This window comes from Schistocerca nitens, chromosome 12 (assembly GCF_023898315.1).
Source record: "Schistocerca nitens isolate TAMUIC-IGC-003100 chromosome 12, iqSchNite1.1, whole genome shotgun sequence".
NCBI classification, from domain to species: Eukaryota; Metazoa; Arthropoda; class Insecta; order Orthoptera; family Acrididae; genus Schistocerca; species Schistocerca nitens.
In genome coordinates, this window is record NC_064625.1 from 6,741,375 (window position 1) to 6,761,215 (window position 19,841).

The following is a 19,841-nucleotide window of genomic DNA, read 5'->3' on the forward strand; positions in this document are numbered from 1 at the left end:
CGTTACACCTTGAGATGGTGTGGTCATTTGTACCACCATACGTGTCTGGTTTTACACTGCCGGGAACTGTGATGCTGCACATCCAAACTTTTTGTTGGGTCCCAATATCCCACGCCACTACCACCGAATTTTCAGTATTGAACTTTTTTTAACCATAGAGCACCTTATTTGGTGGCTTGCTGCTTTCACAATATTTGACAATAACCATGCGTCGAAACAGCTATCGAAGTAAAGAATATTTCAACAGCGTAAAGCACAAACTAATAAAAATGATGCCAGGATGTGTACAAGAGAGAACATGGGAGGTAAACATGAATGGAAAGAAGTCAGGGAAATTCAACGTGAAGACTGGAGTCCGTGTGACAGAGGCACTCCCCCCCCCCCCCCCCCCCGTCCTGCACCCTTTCTGTTTAACCTGGTTCTGGAGAGGCAATGCCAGTAGGCTTGAAGGTGCATGTGAATAAGACCAAAACCATTTTTGTGAGCAGAGAGAACGATGAGAAACCTCTAGATGTATATTGTAAAATATCTGAAAGGCTAAAGGATTCAGGTTATCTTGGGGCAGTGCTCAGTGAAAGGAACGCGATGGACCCGGAAATGATGGCAAGAATCCAGGCAGGAAAGAGGTCAAGGTTTGCACTCAGAAAGCTGCTGGAGTCCCAGCTTCTATAGAAATCCGAAATCCACAAAGATGACTAGGAGCTGCAGGACAGTAACACAACCTGTCGTCCTATACGGAGCAGAGACCTGGGCTATGACACAGAAGACAGAAAGAAAACTTCTGACCCTCGAGAACGCTGTTCTGTTGGGTAATTTCCAAGAATGATTGCTTATCGAAGTCGTGGGGTCCAAAAGATACATATCGAACGAGCGATCGTAAATCGATCGTGTGACTCTGGTGGCGGGCGTTATGAGTATGTTTACGGTGGTCACTGCAGAACGACAAAAGAAGAGCGTTACAAAACTATTTCTAATTGCAAAGGAGACAACTTACCTTACTCGTCGTACGTCTTGTCGCCGTGTGAAAGTCTGGATGGGTAATTTGGAAGAGTCGAACCATGTATTCCTCTTGATACTCGCTCGTTTTCCGCACTGTCGTCAATGAAACTGTAACGGTATTTCAGCATCGAAACTGTTCTTACGAAGTTTTACACACTTCGCACTACCACAGTCTACACAGTGCCTTGTTTCCTGGTTCGGTAGTACTCCATATTTGCGACAAAAAGTCGAACAATTTTCTGCGCTGGATAAACATGGCATTAGATTCTTCCATGTGAGAGAATCCGCCGAAGAAACGCCAAGAACACCAGATATCCCACCCACTAACGACATAAATCGTCTGGCTTTCCCTAGCAACTCACAAATAACTGCCGGAGGAATGTAATTTAGAGCTACTAAGGGAACCACGGAAAACAGATAAAAATGACAATCGCAAATAATTGATCACAAGCCCGCCACCGGAGTCACATGATCGATTTGCGATCGCACGTTCGATATGTATCGTTTGGACCCAGCAACTTCGATAGGCAATCATTCTTGCAAATTACCGATTTTTTGGGCCAATGTGGGCTGGGCACGACTGGAGAAAAAGGAATAACCGCGAACTGCAAGAGCTCTACAAGTCGCCGGAGATAGTGGAGAGGAGACTGAACTGGTATGGGCACCTAAGCGGCGAGAAGGCCAGATCACCGGGCAGGCAGATGGAGTGACAGGATGAGAGAGAATACGTGTGCGATCGGACTACAAAGACCGAGGAAGATGGAGGAGGCCGGTAGGCGAGGCGAGAAGCCGACTACGGTTAAGGCCGTGGGCGCAGTTCTGCAGCTAGCACTGTGTGACGTCACGTGTGGCAGGCGGTGCGGCGCGATACACGAGACGGGCGCCTGCACGCGGCCAGAGCGGGCGGCGCCGGTGGCTGGGGAGCGGTGCGCCATCTGCCTGGAGGCGGTGGGGGCGGCCGGGGGCGGCGGCGGCGGGGAGGCCGTGGTGCTGCGCTGCGGCCACGCCTTCCACTACGAGTGCGTGGTGCCGTGGTGCCGCTGGCGGGGCTCGTGCCCGCTGTGCAGGCGCCGCCTCCAAGTGCCGGACTAGGCCACCAGCCCAGCAGCTCGTCCCAGAATACAGCCAGTCCAAACATTTCAGTGCATTAAACTGTGTATGTCAGCGGTCACACTATATTTGGAAATATTGAATGTCGTATCTTCAAGAACGTACTGAACTCTTTTCGTTAGCTCAGTGCTGTCCATTTTGAAAATACCTCATGTTTTTGAACAACGAAACATAAGTCGACGAATTGCTGTATTACGTCGCTTGCACAAAATATTCAAGTCGCCATCTTAAACGAACAAGTGTGTGGCCTGTTCTGCAAAATTTTACGTGTGATCACTTCAGTCGATAATTTTGTTTTTTCCTGCAGATTTTACTATTGGCTGAATTTCGCTCGTACATGTGTACACATAGCACACCATACCCATGTCAAGAACAAGACAAAAGGGGAGGGGGAGGGAGGGGAAGAGAGAGGGAGAGAGAGAGAGAGAGAGAGAGAGAGAGAGAGAGAGAGAGAGAGGAGATACACCACAAAGGAGTTATCCGATTTGGACGGAAATCAGTTGATGCGATGTATATGTACAGACAAACAAATGATTACAATTTCAGAATATTTGGATGATTTATTCAAGAGAAAGAGTTACACAAACTGGGAGAGTCAATAACACGTACGTCTACCTCTGACCGTCATGGAAACAAGTTATTCGGCTTGTGGATGTCTTACTGAAGGATATGGTACCAAAGTCTGTCAAATGGGTGCCTTTGATCATCAAAGTCTCGAGCTGTCTGGACGTCCCTGCCTCAAATCCTCCAAACGCACTCACTTGGCAGAGATCCGGCAACGTCGCTGCCCAGTTTAGGATCTGGTGAGCACGACGGCAAGCAGTAGAAATTCACACGTTATCTTGATCAAATAGAATTAAGGACAGGGCATAGGATATCGTCAACGTAGAAAGAAAAGGCATCCCACATCATCAGTCCTGGTTGTCGGGTCGACAGTCAGTCGGGTATCCCTCTGCTCTCTGGGACGTCTGCGGACGTCTTCGCTGATCGTGGGGACTCAGTCCGAAGCGGGACTCATCTCTGAAAGCAATTATACCCCTGTCAACGACATTCCAAGCCAAAGAGGTGTCTCGAGGTGGCCATTTCTTCTCGCAGCAGGACCCCTTTTGTGTCTCATCCATAGCGCCCTTGCAGCACAGTGGTACGCCGACGATATTCTACGCCTTGTTTTGTTGCCCTTCATGGCAGGCCATCCTGGGCTTACATTTCAGCGAGATAATACCCGCCCACACATGGGGAGAGTTTCTATCGCTTCTCTTTGTGCTTGCTAAACCCTACCTGTTGGCATGCTGGGAAAACAGGGTGTCTGTGCACCAGCCTGGAGATTGGCCTTTCGGAGAGTGACCTCAGGTCGGTTTTGCGGCAGAAGGTACATCGCACCTGAGGTGAAGAATGGCGCGCCCTGCCTCCACCCAACAGACTTCGGGCCATCAAGGAGGCTGGCTACCGGCGCGTGGCGCTCCTCCTTGCGGGTCTCTCGCAACGACTGTGTTGTCCTCTGCCGCCTGCGCATTGGCCACACCTGGTTTCCTTTTTTTTTCCCCTTTATTGTGATTTTAAAACCTGTGGAACAGATAGGCTGGCAGCAGCACAATACGCCGCTCTTCAGCCGAAGATAGTACAATGATATAAACAGAGAAGATACATCACTCGGAAAAACGGCGGGAAAAAGCAGTAGACACATGAACATAAAAAAAACATGAAGCCGTTCACACTCGAGGACAATCCACACTACGAACTGTTGACACGACGCACAAACACTGAAGAAGACGATGGCACTGGTGAACGATGGAGTGTGACGGTGAACACTGAACACCAAACACGACGGCACACACGAAACACTGATGGCGGTGATCTCCGGCGCGCGAATGTCCACTTAGCGTGTGCGAGTCCGGGGACCTGCCAAGAGGTGAACAAGGGTGAGGTGGGGGAGAGGGGAGAAAAAGGATGCCAATGGCTGAGGAGATGGGGGCAGGAGGAGAGGGACAGGGGAGGGGAGGCCCGGGGGAGGAGGGGGGAGAAATGGAGGAGGGAAGGAAAAGGGAGAGAAGGGAGGGAGGGTGCCCAGAGGAGAAAGAACAGGAGGAGGGCGGGAGGATCAAAGTTGGTAGGAGGGGTAGATGGAGGGGAGGAGGGCATCATCAGGGAGGGGGAGCTGGCGGAAGCCACCTCGGGAGAGGGTAAGGAGGGTGGAGAGATGGAGACCGGGTGGGACGTGCGAATACAGGCGCGGCAGCGGGCAGGGGTGGGAGAGGATCGGGGAGACGAGCGGGTGAGGAGGATCGAGTTTGCGGGAGGTGTACAGGATCCGTATCCTTTTAAGGAAAAGGAGGAGGAGGGGGAAGGGGATGAGATCGTACAGTATCCGCGTGGGGGAGGGGAGACGGATGTGATAGGCGAGGCGGAGAGCATGACGTTCAAGGATTTGGAGGGATTTATAAAAGGTAGGGGGGGGGGGCGGAGATCCAAGCCGGATGGGCATAACAAAGGATAGGGCGGATGAGGGATTTATAGGTGTGGAGGATGGTGGAGGGGTCCAGACCCCACGTACGGCCGGAGAGGAGCTCGAGGAGACTGAGTCGGGAGCGTGCCTCGGCTTGGATTGTCCGCAGGTGGGGAGTCCAGGAGAGGCGGCGGTCGAGGGTGACGCCAAGGTACTTAAGAGTGGGAGTGAGGGCGATAGGACGGCCATAGATGGTCAGATAGAAATCAAGGAGGCGGAAGGAAGGTGTGGTTTTGCCTACAATGATCGCCTCGGTTTTGGAGGGATCCACACCTGGATGACACACAACCATTTATTGCGCCGCTAGGACCCACCTTTATGTCGCTGGGGGTCAGCTTTGACTGTGGTCCACCACATCTTGTTGGACTGCCCGCTTTTAACTCCGCTCAGGCAGACGTTTGCGCTGACTCGTACGTTTCCTGCACTTTTATCAGATGACGTTGCGATGGCAGATTTAGTTTTGAGTTTTATTCGTGCAGGGGGTTGTAGTACCTTCCGCCGCGGAAGTCGAACACGCGGCAGAACAAATGGCTCTTCCGCGCAGCGGCTCTCGCGCAGCGAGGGCGCCACCGCCAAGCCACGTGCAGACAGCGGCCAATAGCCGCTCCCTGCGGTTCCCTATATAGGGACCCGCCCTGCCCTAGTCCAGTCAGTCTGGTACTCGCTCTGGATTTCGTTTCTATCTCGGCGGTACTGCGTTGTTGACATTTGCCTGGCTCTGGTTCCGAGTGGATTCACTGGTGTTGTGGTTTCCACAAGCCTCCGTTGTTTATCTCTTCCTTGTTGTGTCGGACGTTGTCGGTCTGTCGTCCGACTCGTCCTTGTGTTTACCCGGTGGTGCGTGCTCCACCGCCGGCGGCTTCCCCGCCTGGCGGCTCCGATCCGCAGCCCAAGGCGTTCCCGCAGTTGGTGGGTTTTTATCGCTCGATCTAAGTGTTCGTCCTTTTTTGTGTTGAGTCTGGCCTTTGGCCAACGGTTTTAGTCTGGGGGTTTTCGTGCGTTTCGTTGTGGTTGGCTTTTCCTTCTTTTGTTTCTATGGTCTGCCAACCACTGTCACACTCGGTCTGATCTTAATTCCTTTTGTCTGGTCTCTGTCTGTTTCTTTGTTGTCCTGTGTCGTCCCTTGTCATCTCCATTGTTTGTTTTACTGCTTGTGGAGGTTTGAAGTTGATGGAAAAAGGGGCCGGTGGGCTAGTAGTCTGGTCCCTTCAATGCCACAAACCAACCAACTACCGTGGCCAGCAAGGCCCCTGCGTGGCTTTCCAATTGAGAGTGCTGACCAGCCTGTAGGAGTTTCCTACATTTTGACGGAGTCTCACGTGACAGCGAACAGTCACTGCTCAGCAACCCTTTTCGAGATCTTTCCGAAGTGACTCACAAACGCCATCCGTCCATTTGGTGAGCACCGTAGCTGCATTTACACCCTGGCCCAGCTGAGCACAGTATGATGACCAGCACCACAGGAGCGTCAGTAGCAGTCGCTGCAAGCCTCCTGACGCAACCTGGGAGTCTTCGCTGTAGCTGTGCCGCCGCCGGGCCGCGGTCGGTGGACCTCCATCTGCCTGCCCAGCTGCCGCTGCTCTTCGGCGTCAGTTCAGACTTTTGCACCGCTGCTGGTGTGCTGTGACCCGCTGTTGACTACTAGGCTTCGCCGCCGTGCTCGCTACTGTGCGGCAGCCGAGACGTGTGGCGTCTGCCGCTACCATGGAGACCGCACGGCGAGTCAGTACAGCCTCTGGCCGTTGCTACGCCTTCCACTGCACACCCAGAATATAACACGTAGACGGAAACACACTCGAATGACTGTACAAGGCGGACAGAATAACTACCGACTTGTTTGCGTTCATCGTAATGCCTGCCCGCAGCCACATGTGACCAGTTACATGGTCGAGCTCCGGTGAATACATTGATAAGCACATAATAAAGAAAATATCGTATTCTCTCCAGCACAACAACCACGCCCGGCATACCCCTGTGCCCATTAATTTCATTATTGCTTATATTTACAAAAACATGTAAATCATAATAAATAAACAGTATCAAGATCTTTAACACTATATGAGCGATATATTCTGGTTAGATACGAGTCAGACACTACTTACGTCTTGCATTTCTAATTACAGTCAATCTCATCACAGGTCAATTCTTCGGTGAATCCTCACTCGTTGTAACGGTGGTTAGCGCGCGCACACACACACACACACACACACACACACACACACACAAATGCTACCACAATCCGACCTCTGGCCGGCCCCATGGCGCGAACGCGAGTATTCGGCACACTGTGAACACTTGTCAGTAATATTTCCCATCACGACGCATTATAATGTTTTACTGGGGCTCAACCTACTGCGGTGGGAACTCACTCAGCCGGTACTTCAAGGAGAGTTCGATACGAAATGCAACACTTTTTTTCTCGGTCAATTTCAGTTCAAACAATGCACAATTTCGTGGAATATTCTTGCTTCAACCACTGTAGCTTCATGAAGGTCCGATACGTGGCGGCGCTTTATGTAGAAATGGCATCTGTATTGGACGTCCGTTCCAACCAGAGAGCTGTCACTGAGTCTTTTATTGCCGGAAAACCAGATCAACGCAGAATGGCTATAGAGACCTGGCAGTGAACAAAGGCACGGTGAGTCGTCGGGCAAGGTGTCTGTCATCATCGCAACGAGCTCGCGAAAACAAGTCGAGCCCACGAGTCGGCGGGCGGCACACAGCTATGATCAACGGATCACAATCAAACACCTCGCTGCTCGACTGGATCTCTCTCTTGGTGTTGCTGACACACTCACGCACCAATTGAAGTACTCAAACGTAGGCGCCCTTGGGTTCCTCGCTGCCCAGCAGAAGACCATAAAGAGCAACGAAGGACGAGCTGTCTGGACCAATGAATGATGATGCACTCCATGGGGAGCAGTACGTGGATGAGGGAAAGGTTTTTGATGCTGGCTCTGACCTCGAATAGTAGAGTGATGCCACGCGAACATACTGTGTCTGTAAGGTGGCATTAGGCCCTCGCCCTGAACACGGATTGTGTTGAAAAATAGGATGGTGAATAATATGGCGTACTGGAATCCTCGATACAACGAACCTACTTTCAAAAAAACCAAAAAGGTGTTGCTTTACTTGTTGAATGGTCCTCGTAACCATGGTTACTCACTGGGTGATGGTTCTGGCCAGATTACTATCACATTCACTCACACAGAGCTTGCGGCTCTTCTATTCTGCGTATTATCGACATGTGTAACTCAAAATGTGTATCTGTGAGAAAGGGATCATGGATCACTTACATGTTCACACAGCTCACGTTGTTGAGGACTGCTTTTGTGAGCACAAAGATGCCACCACAGCCGCCACATGACAATATTATTTGAGCCTTTGTAGTTTACTTTTGAGAGAAGCGTGCGTGATTGCTGTCAACGTCGACCACTGTTACTATTGTGCAGGAAGAGTGATCTGAGAATCCCTTGAAAACCACACAGGATCCGTATTTATCCAGTCCGAGACGACTGGAAGGTAGAGTTGGCGCACAGGTTTGTAGCGTTCTCGGTTGCCACGCAGTCGGCGGGCCACACTTGCGGAGAGTGGAAGTGGTGGGGGTTACGGGCAGACGTTGTAGGGGAAATGCCGAGTGCTGCAGGGGAAGTGCCGCTCTAGATTGAAGCGTAAGCTCTCATTTTTTTGTAAATATTAAGTGGGGCCGCTCCAAGCCCACACTTGCATTCAAAAAGATCTGTCAGCTCTGCTTTGATTAGTATCTAAAATGAATTCTACTGCAAATGCAGAGATTTGTTTTCGCCAGGCTGCCACTCATTTGTAACTTTCAGAGAAGCGCCATGAGTGGCGAATTTTAAGTAAAATCTACATATTTCCCTTGTTGCCAAGTTTAAATTTGCTTCCTTTTCCAAAAGAAAAGCGGAGTTTACACAATTTTACCTCGTTAACAAGTTGTGCAGACACAATTGCGAGACGAAACAGTCGTTTATTAAGTTTATTTTATGAGGAACAGAGGAAAAGCAAGGTCAGTAGCTTACTAAAAAAGCACATCCTCGGTAAAAAATAAACATGTAATGCCTTGACTTATGTTGTTGCGAAACCCAGAGCATTTCTCGTTTCACCGACTATCGATAGCTCCTAAAAAGTACATTCTTTCGTCGAAAAAGTCTGTAGTTAGCGGAATAACACGGTAGATAATGAAGTTTTGCATAATAACCGTGTGCTAAAATCCTCTTCTCTTTGTATGCTATCATTTCCCACAATCTCACTTCGATACTTGAAACCGTTTATGAAATATAATGACTGTTGTGGATATTTCATTCTGGCTTTATCACTGGCACGGTGCGATCGTAAATGATTCTGTTACATCAGAACAATTTTCTCGAGACTGGTGGCAGATACAGACCTCCACCCAAGTCAGTATGTTACCCAATTCAATATGTTAGCTAAATTTGATGTGCAGCAACATATTATGTAAACTGCAGAAAATGCAAGATCATAGCGGTCCTCATTTTTCATTGCAGTCTTTTTCGAACTTTGCGCAGTATGTCACAGCGATGTAAATATCACAATAAGTATGGCCATTAACGAAATGACGAGCACATCATTACAACCTGACATATCAATCTATAACTCAAGTAAAAATGATTTTTTTTTTCCTTTGCCGAATAGCTAAGGAAGACTGCAGGGCGTGAGCGTCGATTCTGTCGTCACTGACCGGCCTCCCCTTCCGAACAAACGAATGAACTCGGCCAGCGCATTGGACGAAAACTGGTCACTGCACATCGGCTACTGTATCCTCCACGGACTGCATTCAAGTTGCCATTCCTTTATTTATAGATTGTCGTTTTTCAATTGTAGTTCACTATTAGTACTTGAGTTTACATTTTGTCATTTGGACTTAGTGAGTGGAGCCGTGGGCGGCAGAAAATGGAGTGCCAAATGGAGAAATCACATCATTACCGACCCATTCTTCTGTTTGAGTTCAATAAAGAAGTGACAGCACCGGAGGCAGCCAGAAACATTCGCGCCGTGTATGGGGATAATGCCATTGGACAGAGCAGGGAAAGAAAATGGTTTTGTCGTTTACAGAAAAATCGTTTTCACATTAGTGAGTCTCCACGTTCAGGAAGAACTTTGATGTTTGATGAAGATCGTTGAAACGGATTAATCCGGAATGGTCCACGTCACTGTACTTGAGAACTCGGAAATGTGATAAACTGTGATCATACAACCATCGCGCGACATTTTCAAACAAAGGCGAAGGCGTGTATGGTTTTGTATTGTGTTTTTAAACTGGGGAGCTACAAACTCAGCCGCCGGCCGGTGAGGCCGAGCGGGTCTAGGCACTTCAGTCTGGAACTGCGCGACCGCTACGGCCGCAGGTTCGAATCCTGCCTCGGCCATGGATGTGTGTGATGTCCTTAGGTTAGTTAGGTTTAAGTAGTTCTAAGTTCTAGGGCACTGATGACGTCAGATGTTAAGTCCCATAGTGCTCAGAGCCATTCGAACCATTTGAGAGGCTTCGTTCCCCCCGTAGCCCTCAGTGGTCCACAACCCCACAACAGGGCACAGCAGTCCACCCCCACCCCCCACTCTCTCTCTCTCTCTCTCTCTCTCTCACACACACACACACACACATACACACACACACACCGAAAGCAGGGTAATTGTCCGGTTCAGCCCCCAGTGGAATCCCGTCTCCGGGAACGTCTCATACCAGACGAGTGTAGCCCCAATGTCTGCGTGGTAGAGTAATAGTGGTGTACGCGTACGTGGAGACAGTGTTTGCGCAGCGATCGCCGACATAGTGTAACTGAGGCGGAAGAAGGGGAACCAGTCCGCATTCGCCGATGCAGATAGAAAACCGCCTAAAAACCATCCACAGGCTGGTCGGCACGCCGGACCTCGACACAAATCCGCCGGGCGGATTCGTGCCGGGGACCAGCACGCCTTCCCGCGTGGAAAAGCACGGGTAGCCAGGCGGGCAGTGTATGGGTACCGGATGAAACCAAAATCACAAAAATCAACGGGTAGCCATGTTTGCATCTGTGTTGGCTCATCATGAATTGGCTTCTGAACAACACCGGCGATTCTTATCCTGCTTCGTTACTGGGACGGGAAGAGGTGTCTTTATGCTACCAGAAGGAAAACAAAGGAACGGTTGAGCCGAAACAAACCAGCAACTGCCGGTACAAAGACCTGTGCCCATCCACAGAAGACAACGTTATGTATCTGGTGCGACAGAGACGGCGTGGTGTACTACGAGTTGCTTGCCTGAGGTGTAACCGTCACTGCTGGTGTTTGTTGTCAACAACTGGGGCGCGTTGCAGAAGTAATCTGACAACAACGAGCAGGAAGATCGCATGAAGTGATGCCACTCCCCCCCCCCCTCCTCCCGTCTCCCCATTCTGCTAGATTAACAAAGGTTGGGACTGACACGAGTTAGGTTGAGAAGTCATTGCGCAACGACCTTATTCACCTGATTTTGTGCTCTGATATATTCACCTTTTCCGCTCTCTTTCGAACGACCTTCAACGAAGCACCTTTCCAGATGAAAATGCGCTCGCTTCCGGGAACCACGTGATTTCTACAGTTATCGCTGCGTTCCAGCCTGCTCTGAATAGTGAAGGCGAATATATTATAACATGACTGAGTGTACCGTCCCCTAATCAATAAGTTTGAGTTTCTCCATTTAACATGAATTTCGGGAAATAGTTTAATTGTACTCGCGATAAGTACCAAAACATCAAATTGGCTCTTGCTTGCAAAGTGGACGATCTCGGAATTAAATTCTTTGCTACGTGGTGATGTACGTGGTTCAAATAGGTCTGAGCACTATGGGACTTAACTGCCGAGGTCATTAGTCCCCTAGAACTTAGAACTAATTAAACCTAACTAACCTAAGGACATCACACACATCCATGTCCGAGGCAGGATTCGAACCTGCGACCGTAGCGGCCGCGTGGCTCCGGACTGAAGCGCCTAGAACTGCACGGCCACACCGGCCGGCGGTGATTTAATTGCGGGATATAATTCTATTTAGAGTAGAATATTTGTTTTGACATTTGTCTGAATTTGAACTGCGTAGATACTTTTATTGAAGTGTTTTGGATTTTCACGTCAGAGGAAGGTAAGATGTAAGTGCTGCGTTATTCCGTGGACAGAGGAGAGAGCGCTTTTGCTTTATTCTATTTTGTTGGACGAAGACGTGTGCGTGAATCAATAATTCGTCTTGGTGATTTGTCCGCCTTATTTGTAGTTGCTACATTAATCCAGTTCTGTCGCGTTATAACGTCGAGGAGAGTAGTTTAAAGTCACAGAGAGAACGGAAATAACACTTTGGTATAGGACGCGCTTAGACGCTTTGTGTGCAATTGACTTTGCCAAATTAATTGAAAAGAGGCATATTTTAATAGCCGCGCGATAGACAATAGTGTGGTGCGTAATCGGCAATACGGAGCAACTTATCGATTCCGTTGCTACGTTGCATGAATCGTTCAGCACAATTACAGTTGTATACGAAATCACACTATTTAAGATGAGTGGACGGAGAGTGACTGCAGTTTTATTTCTGAAGGATCAATAAACAGCAGTTCTACATGTTCCATGTTGTTCGATTTTCTCAACGTAAAACCAATCTTTTGAACTTTGAATGCCAGTACACTACATACCTGTCGGAATGTTGTCACGCTTACCGAAACTCTAAGTGCCGTTCTCCGTCGCTCCTTTCGTGAGACGAGCATGCCGAAAAGACAAGAAGACACGACTCCAAGCGGTTCACGTGGTGATGCGAGAGAAGAAGGGGAAAAAGCGGTTCAATACTATTGATGACTAAAAGTCTATGAGTGTATTCGTTGTGGTTATTGAACTCTTTTGAAAGACGCTACGGACTTATGGACCAGGCCAATACTTTGAATACCAGCTGTTTTCCTACACCGGATTCGGAATGGTAGTGTGTTTTGTGACGTTGTTGTCCACCGACTAGAGATGTGGTAGTGCGCGACTACTGACACTTGCGTGAGTACGCCCAAGTGCGGCCGTCACAGGAGGTGAGATAACGTGCGAGGACTAGAGCGGCCCGTGCCCGGCGAGCGTGGGAGGAGCAGCGGGCAGCGGGCAGCGGCCAGCAGGTGTCTGTGTCCTGTGGAGGCGGCCAGGTGCCAGTCACGGGCCTATTGATCAGCACGCCGCGGCCACGCAGCCCGTGGCCGGCACAGTGTTCACCGCGGGCAAAAACCGGGGGGGCCAGGGCGGGCCGCCACTGGAGCGCGACTGACGGGGGGAGGCGGAGGCGACGACCGCGCAGGAATCCCACCACGTCTGGGAGCCGCCACCTCCTGCTACCGTACACTGCCCACGTAGGGTGTGTCTGCCGGTGCACTCCTCACACCTACCACAGCTAAATAAACATCACCAAATACTTCGCAACTCGCAGCACTAAACTGACACTAGCGCATAGACCGTACAAACCAAACATACATTTATAACGTCTGTAGACTTAGAAACGGCTGTTTATAATGTTGACCAGAATACACTCTTCGAGGGTAGCGTGTCCATGTCTTTTTTACAACGAAACTGGACTGTTCACTTTCGTAACTCACTTTGTCACTCCAAGTGCAATTCGGGAGGACGACGGTTCAATCCCGCGTCCGGCCATCTCGGTTTAGGTTTTCCGTTATTTCCCTAAATCGCTCCAGGCAAATGCCGGGATGGTTCCTCTGAAAGGGCACGGCCGACTTCCTTCTCCGTCCTTCCCTACGCCGATGAGAACGATGACCTCGCTGTCTGGTCTGCTCCCCAAACAACCCAACCCAACTCCAAGCGCAACATAGTGCCATGTTGCAAGCCGGGCAGGTCAGTGTGACCAATACAATCTGCTCCTTGTCGGCAAATGTTGTGGCTGTGGGGTGCGCCACGGACCCTCCAGGACCCCCTGTGCACGCACGTGTCGGCGAGCGGCCGTCTCAGGCAGCCTCGGTGGCTCTCCCGGCCGAGCGCCGCAGCGTGCAGGCGCGCCTCATTTATGAGACACCGTGGCGTAGCACCGGGTATACTATGGAATAATTTAGGCAACAAGTTGTGTTCCGTTTCATTACTGTGGACAGGAAATAAACGGGAGGAGGGGGGTCGGGCAGTATGTCCTCTCGTATTGCACACACACACAACGTGAATGTAGAAGTGCGCGACTATAGGCCTGCATGTGAAATGAGTACAGCACACTTTAAAAAAAAATAACAATTAAGGAAAAATAATGTAATGCAAATTGTACTGATAAAATTTAATGGAAACGGAAATCTGCCTTAGCACCATCCACTCAGATGATCTCAAATTAGTTTTTTTTACAATTATTCTGCTGCACTGTCACTCTACTTCGCAGTTTCATGTATTTTATGAAGAAGTGTATTTTCGTTCAAACACTCACGCGGTGTTTATTCGTCTTAAGGTGATTCATAATCGCTGACCTTCCAGCATGTCCAATAGGAAAGTTTGCACGACGTACATTCTACATTTCCTCCACTGCCAGTGGTAAAAGTGAATTCAGCTTTTCACTTTCATTTTCGCATGATGAAACATGGAGCACGAATCGGTACCAGCAACAGTGCAAAACATTAACAATAAATTAACAAAGATTCTAGAGCAACTGGTACAAGTGGAGGTCCGTAGCGTATTTACTCCTACAACGCGCAGTAAGCAGGAAATCAAACATCCCCTAGCAGTAAATAGTTTAGCCAAGTGGAATCATAAGGAAGCGAGACTTTTGAGCTCCCCTAAAAAAACTTTCGGAACTGCGGGACATTTTGGAAAAACCCCACTTTCTCGAGAAAACGGGACGACTGCACACTGTGTGGGTACGAGATTTTCCAAACATTTGGTAGCCAAAGTTTGGAAATAAATATTTCGTTGAATGCGTCTGAAATCTTGTACTAAATCTGAATATATATGAACAAGCTATATTAGAATAATATGAATTTTTTGTTATACAGAACATAAAGTTTTAATTATTATGTAATAAGATTTATTAGCGGACAAGTCGTCTTTTGCATATTTTATTGTTTGCCTCGTCTCCTTGCCGTTCCGGGAGAGTTGAAGACGTACTTGGGGTCTTCACGGGCAAAGTAATCAAAGCTGGCAAAGAGTCTTCTGTGCCAGACACGCTGTCAAGCAATACCAATGAGCAGAAGTTTACATCAATAATGGACACTACGAGAGGTCAGCGGCAGCGCAACGAGTTGTTCACGTGATATTCACTGGATAGCTGCCTGTAAACACGTGCCAAGTCAGTGCTTCTGGAAGAGAGCTGTGGCGGTGACGTGGTTCTGTTGTTCCCGTGGAGTGATTTGCGAAGGTGGAAAAAATCGAGAGTCGAACAGTGATTAAGTACTTCGTAAAGAAAGGCATCAAAGCAAAGCACATTCGTGCCGATATCCAGAATACACTGGAGGACTCTGCTCCTTCATATTCAACCGGTTGCAAGTGGACAAATGAATTCAAATTTGGTCGGAAGAGCTTACATGATGATCCGCGCAGTGGTCGACCGAGATGTGTCACTACTCCAGAGATAATTGCAAAAGTTCACAAAACGGTCACGGAGGATCGCCGATTGAAAGTGCGTGAAATTGCTCACGCTTGCCAGATGTCATCTGAAAGGGTACATCACATTTTAACTCAAGAATTAGAAATGAAAAAAATTATCGACAAGATTGGTGCCGCGACTCTTGACAATGCGCTCCCGCACACATCTGCCGTCGCGATGGCAAAATTAAACGAACTGAAGTATGAATTGTTGCCACACCCGTGTTACTCACCTGATATGGCTCTGTCAAGACTTCAATCTCTTCCCAAAACTGAAAATTTTTCTTTGTAGACGAAGATTTACTTCAATCGAAGATTTGATAGCCGGAGTTGACAACTGTTTTGCAGGCGTGGAGGGAACTCATTTTCGAAATGGGATCGAGGCACTCGAACATCGTTGGACCAAGTGCATTAAGCTACGAGGAGACTACATTGAAAAATAAAGTATCGGTGATGTAGGTACTTTTTTTCTATTTCGTTCCGAGAACTTTTCAAACCATCTTCGTATATACACTGCTGTCCAAAATTAAAGGAATAAACGAAAATTTTGCAAGGTTGCGCTTATTCTGTCACAAAAACATATATAAACATCTGATAGTAATGTAGACAGAATGTAAACAACACAGAACGTAAACAACTGCAGGATGCATAACGGTAGACAAAAATGTTTTTCGTTTTCTCCAAGTTAACGGATTTGCACAGACATTCGTACAACTGGTTAATGCGCTCACGGTGGGGCGTGACTGCCTAGAGCAGGAGTACAGACCTGACGACGACGCATCATGCCCCGAATGATGTCATCAATCTCTTGTTGAGGCAATGACGTCCATTCTTCTCGCATGTCTTGGAGAGTAGTTGTGGATGTTGACGTGAAGCATCCCGTCTCCCACCTGCATCCCGGACATACTCTACAGTCTACAGGATTCTAATCGGGAGCGCGAGCAGGCCACGCCATGCGTGCATTATCTTCCATTTCCAAGTGAACATCAAGCACCCCTGCTCTATGAGGTCACGCACTATAGTCCATCAATAAGAAGTCTGCGCTCACACCCCCTTGCAGCAACTGCACATGACGTGCCATGATCTCGTCACGACATCTGATAGCAGTTAAACCTTGCCTATTCACCCGTACAGTGTCATTCGAGTGGTCAGCATACTCCCTGTCCACACCACTAGGGACCCTCTGGATAGCGATCTCTTTCTCTGGGTCCCGTAATCGTGTTCCGTCCAGACGCGAATCCGTCGAGAATCGCTCTCCAGATCAAATCGGGACTCATCTGTGAGAAGAGCATTGGTCGACTGTTCGACCGTCCAGGCGGCACGCTGACGACACTGCTCTAGACGTTCCCTTCTGTGCAGACGCGTCAGACGCAGGCATGCAGCAGGTTTCCGACAGTAAAAGGCCACTCTGCCGAAGCCTTCTGTACACCGTTTGCCCGATACAACACGTCCAGTGGATGCTGCGACGTCATATCCCCTCGCCGTGCAGCACTAAGGCGGTGCGGCAGTGTCCTTATAGCTAAATAACGGGCCTCTCTTTCTGATGTCACACGTGGTCTGCCCCGCCCAGGTGTTCGGAATACAGTTTCGCTCTCTATAAACTGTCGCCACGTCCGATACACAACAGAATGATTCATACTAAGACATCGACTGCACCGTCTGTGGCTGTGTACACAGCGACTGTGGATGTGGGGCCACCCGGCAAACACTAACCCGTGTGATAGGTGCCGTGACGTCATGGTTGGCGTGGTTTCCCGTTGACCAGAATGCCATCTTCCGTGCGGGACACGATCGTACGGACATATGTTGACAGTTTATATGATAATATCGTGAATTAGACACAGGACGAAGAAATAGCTGTTTGTCGCTTTAATTTTGGACACTAGTGTGTGTATCTACTGAAAAAACGTCTTTTATTCAATACCCAGAAGGTCTCCTGTACCATGATACTTATCGTCAAATATGTTTGACATTGAGAGGCCCAATAAAGGCCTTAAAAGATCGGAGTCGCCAAGTCCTCGTTTTTAGTACAAATTAGGTTTATCTACAGATAAGAACAGCAGTTCTTTCAGCGAGGTTGCAATGTCCACGCGTTTCTGCTTCTCTTCACCGGTCAAACAGTGTGGGACTCATCTTGCACAAATTTCTCTCGTGTTCAAGTCATTTGTCAGAATACGGGGGAACTCCCGTGGCTTCAGAGACTTCCTCACAAGTCGCACTGCGATGTTCTTCAAGAAAAGTTTCACACTTCGTTCAGCTGGTGACGTTTTTGGCCTCGCGAGTCTTGGATTATCGTCTATACCACCACGAAAACATGACGTGAAACTGTACTACGGTCCACCGTAAGCTTCACTTAACGCACTGTGGATTTCGCTCAGATTTTTTGCGAGTAAAGTTTCGATCTTGGCGTACGATTTCTGGTCATCAACAGTCACAGTACCCGATACCCTTTGCACCGTCCATTTCTACCTCTCGCCAATTTTCTGTTAGAGTACACACCGAAAAAACGAAAACACGTGCTTCTTCCTCAAGCTACCAACTACATCTGACTCAGTTTTTATAGTTTCTAACACACAGTTCAACAAAACCTGACGTTTTAATTTCACAGAATCGGCATATGATTAGTGAAACTGAACAGTTCAAATTTCTAGGTGTTCAGATAGATAGTAAACTGTCATGGAAAGCCCACATTCAGGATCTTGTTCAAAGACTTAATGCTGCGATTTTTACAATTCGAAAGGTTTCTGAAGTGAGTGACCGTTCGACACGAAAATTAGCCTACTTTGCTTATTTTCATTCGCTTATGTCATATGGTGTTATATTTTGGGGTAACACTTTCCGTTCTCAAAGGATACTTTTGGCTCAGAAACGGGCGGTTCGGCAAAGGTTCCAGCCTTTTATGGCATTTTCAAGTGATTGAGTTTATGTTATTCACATATACCACAGGACATCACGCTCAAAATTTGCCATAAATGAAGAAAAATATTCACTCCCCAATTTCTTAATTTATGGCCAATTTTGAGCTTGATGTCCTGCGGTATATGTTAATGACATAATGCCAATCAATTGAAAGTGACATAAAGGGTCGAAACAACAGTACAGTCAAATGGCGGTGTTCAAAAAAATGGTTCAAATGGCTCTGAGCACTATGGGACTTAACTTCTGAGGTCATCAGTCCCCTAGAACTTAGAACTACTTAAACCTAACTAACCTAAGGACATCACACACATCCATGCCCGAGGCAGGATTCGAACCTGCGACCGTAGCGGTCACGCGGCAAATGGCGGTGTGTTCGTTTAGAAAAGCATTCGTAGTCGTATAGGAATTGGTATGGGCATTGTGATTCGGACTTTTACTTGGTGAGGCTACTCGGGACTGTGCGCTCGTACGCGGTTTTGTTGACTTTGGCCGCTGCCAAGTCTTCAAAGTTCTACTTTGAACTTACGCAGACTCGCAACGAGCAGTGAGGACGACGAATGACGAGATCCGCGATTCGCAGTCACACCGCATCGGCTCGCCCCAGCAACAGGAAACAGCGGCCGCAGTTCGGCGCACCCCCACTTGTCAGCGACCACCTTAACGTGAGTCACTGTTCAGATGGCATTTGCAATGCACACTGCCGACCTTGGGAATCGCGATATCTTGAGGGAAGAGTGCTTCATTCCTGGTAGCTACTCTTCAGTCTGCCTAACTTGATCTACGCGCTTTACACACTGGCATGCAGTTTTTTCTGCAATCTGATTCTTGCTTCAAGGGGTATTTTTTCTCGTAACCATTCATGTTTGTTTCGCTATCGAGTTAACTCATTGGAGCTCACCCAGCTAGTGATTTCCTTTCTGATTCTTCCTTTATTCTCTGTTGTATGCTCTATTCGAATGCATACCTTTTTTTGTCACTGCTGAAAGGATGATTTGTGTCCTATATGTGTCTGGGCACGAGCTCAACTGTAACTGTGCAGCATCGCGCCGGTGACGGCCCTAAGACACATTCATTTTCTTTTATCATTGCTCTATTTTAATTGTGAAAATTCATTGCAAAGGGCTGTTTTATAACCTCGACATCTTTATGTCCTGAGTAATTTTTACGCAGTGCTTGAATAAATAGGTTCTGTTATTTTACCAGATGAAACTCTTATAATTGAGCAACCTGACGAATTCACGAACTTTTCAAGTAACGTTTTCCGATGTGCGCTGAAGATTTTTCAAGTAGCCTGTTAGCTTCGTGTGTCATTTTTTATGATCTGGCGTGATTGGTTTCTGCGTCAGTCCGATCTGCACACCCACGGGCAACCTGACGAGCGAGAGGTGGTGTACGCAGCACAGCCGGCTTCTGACAACGTGACACGCTGCACGTGCAGTGACTCTCGCGCTCGCTGTGGAAATTCCTTCGGAAAATTGAGCAGCGGCGGCTTTCCGCCTGGTAGGAAAACGCTCGGAGCGAGTCTCCTTATCCCCTCTCCCCCACCCCACCTGTCCTCCCACGCTACGCCACGCCCCTTCCGCTCCCCCTTGCGCGCGAGAACGAGGACCCAATTCAGGAATCGTGTTATCCGCCGCGGCGGGCGTACGTACAAAATTTATCTCGCCGCTCTCTGCCGTCCCCGGAAACTCCGGAGAGAGAGTGAGAGAGAGAGAGGGAGACCCCGGCAACG